We start from the raw sequence: 11,130 nt of genomic DNA on the forward strand, positions 1-11,130 counted from the left end.
CAATGTAATTATTTACATGTACACTGCAAAAAAATTGCACAACGGTCATCCGAATTTGAACTCTTCCTACAAAGTATGCACGCATCTCAAAATGACGCGCCAAGTTTGCACACTATATTCCAATTCTGCACATATAATAAACTGACTTGGCAAAATTGCATGGTTTTGATCGAAGATGCGCGGAAAGTACCGAGATTGCCCGATTCTGATTAAAATTGCCCAACAAAATCTACAAAGTTTGAACACACAAAATTACCTACCTAGTTTGCACAATGCAAAACAATAAATACCTAGTTTGAGCGCTAGTGACCAAAGTTGCACAAAGTGAATGATTCGTGCAAATTAGCGTAGTACTAACCAAAGCTGGCCAAGTTTGAACCCTTATAAAACTACCCCCCAATTAGATGAATAAGAGAAAACTTTCTGTCACTAGCGGTAGTGGTCGAGCTAGAGGTACCCGTTTGAAGGTTCTCCGTGTTCAAAGCACGACTACCAGTAAAATACATACGAGTTAAAAAAAACCACTCGGCCCCAAGTGATTAATCACGGTCAAGATATGTGTTAAGCCCACGCCAACGGGGGGATATGTCGGGACAGGGACGGGGCACCCATGGCGGAAGTTTGATAACCACCCGTTGGGGGGTAGATGGTCGTCCTCACACAGCCCTCCAAATTCTCTGCCTTCCAAACGCATGGGATTACAGGGGCTCGCCACACTCCCGTCGCCCCATGACCTTCTTTCGGCCATAAACGAAAAGTATTAGATTAACCAACGTTACTGTCATACAAAGAGTTTACGAAGGGAAAACAATTTCATCAATTTACGTTGAGTTATTCATTTTATTGTTACTACACAATGCAGAATAGCATTGTCGGCTCTCTCAAGAAGTAGTCACAAAAAGTATCAATTTCTCAGGGTTTTAAAAGTAGTGGCGTAGACGGGCCAGGGCGCCACACGGTGCTTGGTTTTTCCGTTTTCCTAGGGCGCGCCATGACTCCTTTTTTTCATCATGCCAGGGTGCATTTGGTTTCGGTTTCGTAAATAATTTTTCAGGACTAAAGGGTGTTTGAATTTATTATGAATTTGATTCACAGGAAAGTACCATAGCAATTTTAAATCGTGACCTGGGTACGGCCAACTTCAATCACGCTAAACATCGAAGTTGGATTTATATCGGCTGGTGCCATAGACATAATAAAGAAATAGACACAAGATACTACGGGAGGTAAATATGTTTAAGCGACTCCTATCGAGTAGGTGAGATAATAAAATTCATGGCGTTATTTTAAGCTCGATATATATTGCATATTCCAACTAGTATGTTTTATTAAAATACTTATTTTGGCTCTTAAAAAAATTAGTCAATACTTTTATAAACTAGTACGCATATTCTTCAAGCTAAGAGCGATTTGTTCAACATAGTTTTCCTTTAAAATTGATTTATTTTATTAATGCATTTAAATTTTAAACATTGATACATACCATCAAAAAAGGCATAACCTCAATTAAAAACCAAATCCTTAGGAAGTTACTACCAAACAAAGATACGGCTGATAAAGAGAACCACGTGTTTTTGTTTACATTTTTATATAGAAAACGCCAACGGCGACTTCTGGCCCCAGAACGACCAAATTTTAAAAAAAATTTTCAACATTTACTTTCCGTTAAAAAATCTCAAAAAGTGTTAAACTTTTTTATTATTAATTAACTTAAATACTACTAAAACAATATTTTACAAAAAATTACAAATTACATAATTATAATTGAAATTCCGGAGCTCCGTGTGGTTTCCCCCATTCAATAACATGCCTGTTAATTTTCTCAAGGGGGGCTCAACCAGCGCCAAAAAACGATGTGGGAAGCTTTTGAACTAATTTTCCATACGCGATTTTTGGACGATTGCCTGGACCGCTATGAGCGCGAAGCAGATCTCGAGACGGCCGTGAACCGGCGAAGCAAAATATTTATATTTTTCTAAAAAACTACTGTTGATAATAACAATAAAGGTATATTTACGGTTAATATTTGTACATATTTTTGATCAATCAAAATCATTTATAATGAAATAAAAATTTCAAAATAAGCCTTGGCCATAAAAATTATCAAATTTCAAAATGTCGCCCATCCAAAACGTTTTAAATCGCATACAAACATTACAGTAACGCCTAAAAAATCAATCAATTATCAAATAGAAAACTTGGGCTGGTTCAGCCAATTACGATCGCATACGAAATCGACGTTGGCCGTACCCAAGTAGCGCCTTGGTTCTTTTATTTTTAGGTCTACACCACTGGTTAAATGTACTGTGTAAAATGATGTTTCACGAAATTAATGTATTTTGTTGATTTACTTTGTATTGGAACTGAGGAAAAGCAACCAGGTAAATGCGGGGAAAAGGCTGTCTAAAAACGAAAATAAACCTTTTTTTACTGAAAACGGTCCAGAACGGGAAAACAATATAGCCTGTGTGGTAACACTGTTTAAGAGTCGATGCCACGACGACATTGCGGTTTCGATTTTGCCTCGCAGAATGCTAGGAAGTAATTTATTTTAATTTAATAGTTTGCGTAAAGGTGAATATGAAGTTTACTTTTATTTCATTATATCAAACATAACGGAAATGTTTTCGAACTAAAATTTGTTTTTTTATTGAATTATTTATGTAAGCCTTGGCCACTCTGTTATTAATTTTCCTTTTACATTTTTGAATGGAAGGGTAGTAGAAGTTTTTTCTGTGCGGGTAAAACGTAGAAAACGCCCAGGGTAGAAACAAAGGTTTTCGTCCTGGTAAATCAAACTATACATTAAATTTGGAAAGCTATAATAATGTTATGTTCAACCTCGTTGACACCGTTCTAAACATTTTTAGAGAGGTTGAGCAGGGAACTCTAGAAGTTTTAACGACAACAGCGATAGTCATGTGATAATTTTTAACGGATTTATTTCGCGTGTAATATTTAGAGGCATCCGCAACCTCCGAAGCATAGGTCTGAATTTACAGGCCCTTAAATTTGAACGCTTTTGTAAAAGTTGGGTGTAGTGGGTATACGAAGTGCCCGCCGATGCTACGCAGAGGAATACAAATCGTTAGAGTATTGTCACTCCGGAGTCCGTAGCTTTGGCAATGCCTCCATTTTCCTCGCGGTTTGTTTTCTATAGGAAAAAGCATGGGTGACGTCGCTGCAGCGTGGGTTGCGGATCACTTGAAATAAGCGAACAAGATCGAGTCCTTCCGAAATTGGACGTCCGAGGCCTGTTGAAACGTGGCCTCGGTAGTCCAATGGAAGAGGCGTTGGGACGGTAACCCAAAGGTTGCAGGTTCGATTCCTGCCCGAGGTGAATATTTCAGCTCATCAAAGAATTCAATATACTTCAAAAGATACAACCTTCGGCTGAGAAAGTTTTACTTACACACATAGAGCCCAAAGCATTGCGCATAATTGACCATTGCCAAAGAAAGAAACACGCAAAGCCGATATTAGACCTTCTAAAACAAAAGGAGGGAGTTTTGGCAAAAACTTTCAACGGTGCTATGAACAAACTTAATTAGGTGAAATTTTACATTAGATAATTAATGTGATTTTTTCGTTATTTAGTTATGCAGTTGAATGCAAGTCTACTTTTATTGCCGTGTCTTTTTGGAGAGAATCCTAACGTCTACTTTACAACAGCGGTATAAATAACTGTTTTTTTGTTTTTTACTATTTATAAATGTTAAAATTTCAATCCAATGTACACTTTCAACTTTAAAAAAATATATTTAAAATATATATTAAAGGAGCTGCTACTTCATGTATATAAAATGTGTTTATTAAAATTTGGGAGCTTTCAGACCATGGTCCTTCGTCAGCCGATTCGTCGTTAGCTGAAAGCTCCCAAATTTTAATAAACACATTTTATATACATGAAGTAGCAGCTCCTTTTATATATATTTTGTTAAGTTTTTACTATTTACTATTATGTTTTTTATTCAGAAACCAAAATTGTCTACCCCGATGATGGTATTTTCAAGTGCAGACGTTTTAAGTGCTTCCGTCGCAGTCGAAATCGAAGGTGTTACATTCGACGTTAAAAGTATTCCTGACGCTGTGGTTTCCTTGTTTTCTGGTTTTTAGTTTTTTTACACATTTCAATTGGAATATCCTGTAAAACTGCAAAATACTTTAGAGTATATTCAAAAAATTATATTTAATATTAGCAGTAAAAAAATATCTGTTGGCGTTATCAATGCTATGAATAAACTATGTTAAGAATAGACTATTTTGGAATTTTTAAATAAAATTCATCTGGTTTCCTAGTAAAGTTGTTTGGCTTTTTGTATAAAACTGACCTCTTCTCTCAGTTATCTTTATCTGTTTTCTGTGCAAAGTTGTCTGACTTTCTTCACAGAATTGACTTATTTTATGTGCAAAGGTATCTGTTCTCCGAGTAAAAGTGGTAGGTTTTCTGTGCAGGATTGACCTTATATCTGTGCAAAGTTTTCTGGCTTTCCAAGTCAAGTTGTCTAGTTTTCAGTGCAAATTGTGCTTGTAATCCGTGCAAATTTGTCTAGTTTTTCAAATAAATTAACTCGTTTTTTAGTGCAGAAATGGCCTGTTATTTGTACTAAGTTCTGCGGTTTTCCGTGTCAAGTTTTCTCGATTTTCAGTGCAAAGATGTTTGGCTTTCTGGCAAATTGTGCTTGTAATCCGTGCACATTTGTCTAGTTTTCCAAATAAAGTTACTCGTTTTTTAGTGCAGAAATGGCCTGTTATTTGTACTGAGTTCTGCGGTTTTCCGTGTCAAGTTATTCGGTGTGAGGTGAAACGTTGGCCGGTTATCTGTGCAAAGAAGTTTCGTTTTCTTTGTAAAGTTGGTCGGTATTTTGTGCGAATTGGTTTTGATTTTTATGCAAAGTTGCGAGGTGTTCTAGCTTTCTTTGTCTGGTTTAAATGTTCAACGTTACACAAATTTTATACAATTTTGCACACTCACATTTCTGTGCATTTAAGCTCGTAAAAAATTCTGTGCATAATTCGTCGAAAAACTGTGCCCTCTCAGAGTCAGCCTTCTGCACATGATTTTGCGCAAAAATGTATACATTTTTTTTGCAGTGTAACGTTAGCCTGCAAATATAAGAGCTCGGGATTGGGTTAAGCTTGGATTAAGAATTCTTAATCCAAGGGTTAAGCAAGATATTAATTAAGCCTAGGCTCTGTTTTCAAATGTTTAGTTGTAACAATTTTCATTTTTAGAGATTAACTTATGTTTTTTTTTTAGATATGACTTGAAGGATAAGATGACGGGTACAAGGTGTGCAATTGCTGTTTGCAAAAATTGCTTGAAGACAACTAAAAGGTCTCCAGAAACTAAACACATAACATATCATTCCTTTCCCAAGGACCAAGAGCGCCAAAAAATTTGGGTTATACGTTGCCGAAGAACGGATAAATTCAACCCTTTAACATCACATGTGTGCTCAGAGCATTTTAATATAGTGGACTTTCAGAGAGATCTTCGATCTGAATTAACTGGAATCCCTAGAAAGAGGCACTCTAAAATATTGAAAGTTTCTGCTTGTCCATCAATAAACCTGAATCCTGTTACTAGTCACTCGGGAGTTAGCTGTGGTGAAACGACATCAGAAACAAGACAATCGCGTACCAAACGAAGAAACCAGAGAAAAATAGTTGAAGATGTACTAACAGAAAGTGCAAACGCAACTGACACATTTGAGGATCCAAACATCAAGACTGTGAATACTCCTCCAAACATCAAGACTGTGAATACTCCTCCAAACATCAAGACTGTGAATACTCCTCCAAACATCAAGATTTTGAATACTCCTCCAAACATCAAGACTGTGAATACTCCTCCAAACATCAAGACTGTGAATACTCCTAAAGTATTTAGACCAAGCTGTTGCTGTGATAAAGATGAAGAAATTAGGCGCCATAATACCCAATAAGAAAAATCTGAGAAAAGTAGAAAGTTATATGACAAACGATATAGTAACATCATGCATAGCGTCCGGAAGTGTAGGAAAAGTAAAGGAGATCTTAAAAGAAGCATAATAATGAAAGACATATCTATGAAGCACATGACAAAACAGCTTAACACTCTGAAAGCACAAAAAAGAAATGATGAGCTGCATCAGTGTAAGAAAATTTTAAACTGTATTTTTTCGCAAAGTCAAGTGAAGCTATAGATGGGGGAAAAAAAGGTAGCGTGGAGTCAAGAAGATTTAAATAAGGCTTTTGCACTTCGCTATTGTAGCAAAAGAGCTTACATGTTTTTACGAAAAGAGATGGGGATACCACTACCAGGGTGGTCAACTTTAAGAGGTTATGCTTCGAAAATCAACGTAAGTGATGGAGTACTTCAAGACGTTTTACAAATAATGAAAGTCGTTGGTGAAAATAAGTCGGACTTAGAAAAGTATCAGTTATTACATACGATGAGATGAAAAATAAGTCGCAATATGAATATGACACAAAACATGACCAAATAGTTGGAAAGCATTCTCAAATGCAAGTGATTATGCTTAGAGGGTTATTTAGTTGCTGGAAACAGCCAATTTTTATCGGGTTTGACACCAAAATGACAAAAGATCTTTTGTTTCATGTTATACTAAAAGTGCATGCCATAGGCTATAACGTTATCGCATCAGTTTCTGATATGGGTGGCGGGAATCAAGGCTTATGGAGAGAGCTAGGGGTTGGAGTTAATAACAACAAAAGAAATTGGTTTAATCATCCTACAACTAACGAAAAAATATTCTATTTTGCTGATGCGCCCCATGTTTTGAAGTTGATTAGAAACTGGTTTCTGGACAGTGTGTCAGAATTTATAGCCCGGTGTACCTAGTAACAAAGACCATACCACCGGAGGCCTATCACACGGAATTTCTTTTAGATGATGTTAAAATTGCAGTTGACCCTATTAAGACACTATTAAAATTAGATGACGCGGAAATAAAAGCTTGCCATAAGATATCAAATAGTCACGTAGATTGTCATGGGCTTCAGAGGCAAAATGTGAGAGCTGAGCTCTGCTGAACTTTTATCCAATACAGTTTCGAAAGCCTTAATAAGCATTTTAAAATCCAAAAAATTAAATTAAACAGATGAAGAAGAAAATGAGTACAAAGAAACCGCGTCTTTCATTAAGATAGTAAATGACTGGTTGGATGTTTTTAACTCTAGACAAAAAGATAATTTTATATTAGCAAAATGTGGATATGGGCTTCATCTCAAACAACAAAATGAAATTTTAGATCAAATGAACAATGTAATAACTAATATGACTTGCAAAGGGAAAACGTACTTGCAAGTATTTCAAAAAGCTCTAATAATTTCAATGCAGTCTTTAAGGGATTTATTTCTGGTAGTTAAACAAAAATATAATGTGAGTTACATTCTGACCCAAAAGCTAAATCAAGACTGCCTTGAGAATTTTTTCTCTCAAGTTCGTACAAGAGGGGGTTTGGATGACCATCCAACCCCCCTCAATGCGTTAAGCAGAATACGAATAATTATCCTAGGTAGAAATCCAGGAATTTTAAGTGAAAATACTAATACAATTGATCAAATTGCAGATGAATATTTAGTATCTAGGGCTTTAAAACAGGTTTCAATTGAATATGAAGAAGCAAATATTCAAGAAAATTCTGAAATTTTTCATTTAGATAATATTCCAGAAAATATGCCCAAAGATAAGTATTAGCTTGAAGCTTTCTGTGAACGCTCTCCTAATAAATCTAATATTAATGAAACTTTTCAACCCCCCACATCTTATGTTTACGTTCCTAATAATAAGAAAAGGGTAAATTCGAATGAAAATGAATTGGTAGACAATGAATTATCACAATTAGAAGATAATGGTTTAGAATATTTGGCTGGTTGGGTGGCAAAAAAACATGTTAAATCGTATCCAGACTTAAACTTGATTGATAATCATAAAAAAGTTCACGAATATTACTTGCTCTCTTGGGCAAAGATGTTGTCATATGGAGGACTTATGGTGCCTTCCATTTTTCTTCTCAATGAAGTAAAAAAATATGAAGCTATTTTTCGTGAATATTTGCCTAACAAAGCGTTAACTAATGAAAAAAGAATTGTTGATAATATTAGTAGTTTAATATTTAAAACTAACAATTCCTGCCCGCTTTCCCTAATTACAAGCTTTGTTAAAATCAGATTATTTGTGAGAATGAAATATCTCAATAGTATTAAACCTCAACCAAAATCAAAAGAATCTGAAGATAGTGGTAGAAAAAAACATAAAAAAATTACAAAAATTCTGACATATACCAAAGGTTCAAGAAAATATTTAAATTTTACAACTTGAGAATTTAAAATTTGTTATTAGAACTACATTCCCAATTTAAATGTAAATTACTTAGATATACACCAAAATTAGTTTGTAAAAAATAAATTCTAGTGAAATGGGAAATGTTACTATTTTAAAACTCTTCATTGAAAACTTGTTGTGTTATAATATATGTTTATATATGTTTTGAAGTTCGATCGCTGTCGCATTCTAGTTTTTTGCTGGTTATTCTACGGAAACTACTCTACAAGACAGCGTTGCAAAGTATTGCTACAACTTGCGATATTTTGGAAAATCGCCTTTCGAAAAAGCCTTATTTTGGTTAAAATTGTACCTTTGAGTGCTTATTACAGAGCTTCTGTTCAACCAAATTTATTGAAATTTTAAATTTACGTTCAACTTAAGTCTATATATTCAATGAAAAAAGTAATTTACCGAAATTCCGAGAGGGGAACGTTCGGCCCTCTGGTGGCAGTTACAAGAATATAAGTTATATATTCGTATAGAGCTAATGAATCTGATCAAAAATATATACACATTTAATATATTTTATTCATATTTAATTTTGTCCCAAAAAAGTCGATTTCGAAACACTGTGCACTTTGGGGAAATATCCTAGTTGTAAAAGACGATATATTATGGAATCGTTATGCAATAAAGTTGAAGAAATAAAATTTAAATGTCGAAAAAATGTTTATCATTTTATTAAATATAATTTCAAGCATGTGTTTTTTATTAACGTGAAATTATTGTCTTCATCTATAGAAAACATTCGGGTTTTCTATAAAAACATTTGTTATTATTTTTTTGATAGTTAATTTTTCTATAGAAAGAATCCTGTTATTTTATAGAAAATCCATATTCCTTCTATAGAAAAAATAATTTTCTATTAAAAATACCAAGTTTTTTGTAGAAAAGCAATATATTTTCTAAAGAAAAGCTATTGATAATTCAAGTTGTTTTATATAAAATCATAATGTTTTTCTATAGAAAATATATAGAAAATTCTGGAGAATATATTTTTTGTTCATAGAAAATTGACCCAAATTTCTACTTAATTTATGTAGATAATTCCCTTTTCATTTCTGTAGAATTTCTCCAGAAAATGTTTGTAAGGGGCCGGTTGGGTAATGCTTTTCTCAACGCCAAGTTTTGTTTTTCTCCGATGGCCACTTTCCTATCCGGGGTGTATTTCAATCCGTGCTTATGAATCGTATTATAGTCGAGTCTACCTGCCCTTGGATTTCCCCTGTGGGGAGTTTGGTGCATCGATTTTTTGGGGAATTGGTTCCGCTCCCTTAGGTAACGAACCACCTGGTCATTTCTTTTGGGGCAATTACGTGGTATCGTAGTCCAGGTCTTGCGAGACGCTCTGCTGGAGAGTGCCCAGCGGTTTTATGGAGTATTCTTTGGTTAGGTGGAGAGGGGGTATGTCCCCAATGCCCAGACAAAGGATGATCGTGAAAAGCCTGCAAAACTAGCCCATGAAGAGCCTCAGGAAGGACCACCATCTCTAGCCTTGCGGAATAGCCCCTCCTCACGGACTTCGTACAATCCCACCTCTGGACTTGTACCTGACGTCTCGCTTCCAAGAAATGAGTTTTTCAAGAGAATCTCAAAGCCCTGAAGTAAAATGTTGCTACAGAATAGGGTACACGATGAATTTAAAAGCGAAGATTGTAGTCGTATGAGCCTTCCGTTAGTTAGATTTATTATTTTTTCCCTTTCATACAGAGTAGTATGCTCTTATTTAATTCAAGTTTCTATTTTTATTTTTAATGAAGTCGATAGGCCTTGAAGGCGAAGTTACTATTTGAAGGTCTATCGGGCTAAATACCGTGTATCGGTTTTAAATAAATAAATAGTTTAGTTTCCCCAAACGTTGGTCATTTTTTTGGCGTTGTTTAGTGTTATCTTTAGACCAACGGGGGTTCTCATTTTTCCGCTTTTATTTATTGTGCAAAAGTGCGATGTCAGATGAACTTTAAACTAATTTTCTAAATAGCAAACCAACTCAAAATGTGCTATTTGTGCCCATCATTTCAAACATCTATCATATAAACGGAGAAAGGTACATCAAAATGTTACTAAAGTATTGAAAGCTAGTGTTTTAGGCAGGGATGCACCGATAAGGATAAAGCTGATAAATCGGCTATTCGTGGCCGATAAATCGGCGATAATATCGTTGGATATATTGGCAAGTGATATTAAAGTTATCTATCAAAACAGTAGTGTATATAATAAAATCATTGTAAAAGACGGTTCGGTCAGCCATTTTATTATAATTATATTATATATTGGAAAATTGATAAATACATATAAATGTAATTTTCCTTTTCATTCCATTATCCAAAACCTAAAGTGTCAGAAACTATTTATTTCGCTGCTGAACAATATCGATTATATTTGAAGTTCTAAGATATTAAAAATGTGCTTAGGTTAAAATTTCCGAATTATTTTTTTAATGACTAGGATAACGTACTTTTTGATACTGGTATTTCAATAATTATAATATTTTAGTTTTTTGTTAAATGTATTTAAAAAGTTTCAATAGCACATTTCACTGTGGGGGTTAGATAATTACAAAAGTATTTTTATTATTAAATTCAATTTCACTTGATAATCAATATTACACATTTTTATTATTACAGTGAAATAATTTCAAAATAAATTTAAATTTAATTACCTGATTGTGCAAATCTAGTCAAAGATGTAAATTTTATTTTAAAGTGACCGATACTTTGTGGATTTAAAGTTTTTATTTACAATTAAAACACACACAGCAAGCTTTCGGGCCGTGAAGCCTCATCAGGCTAAAT

The 11,130-nt window shown here is 34.4% G+C and overlaps 1 non-coding gene across 1 annotated transcript; it reads left to right on the top strand.

Moving 5' to 3' along the window:
• The first annotated feature begins 3,267 nt into the window (after nucleotides 1-3,267).
• Nucleotides 3,268-3,340, top strand: TRNAT-GGU (transfer RNA threonine (anticodon GGU)). Its single transcript has one exon. It is a non-coding gene; the product is annotated as a tRNA-Thr (tRNA).
• The last annotated feature ends 7,790 nt before the right edge of the window (nucleotides 3,341-11,130 follow it).

The sequence above is a fragment of the Leiobunum rupestre genome, chromosome 1 (genome assembly GCF_980474605.1).
Source record: "Leiobunum rupestre chromosome 1, qqLeiRupe1.1.hap1, whole genome shotgun sequence".
Taxonomy (NCBI): Eukaryota; Metazoa; Arthropoda; class Arachnida; order Opiliones; family Sclerosomatidae; genus Leiobunum; species Leiobunum rupestre.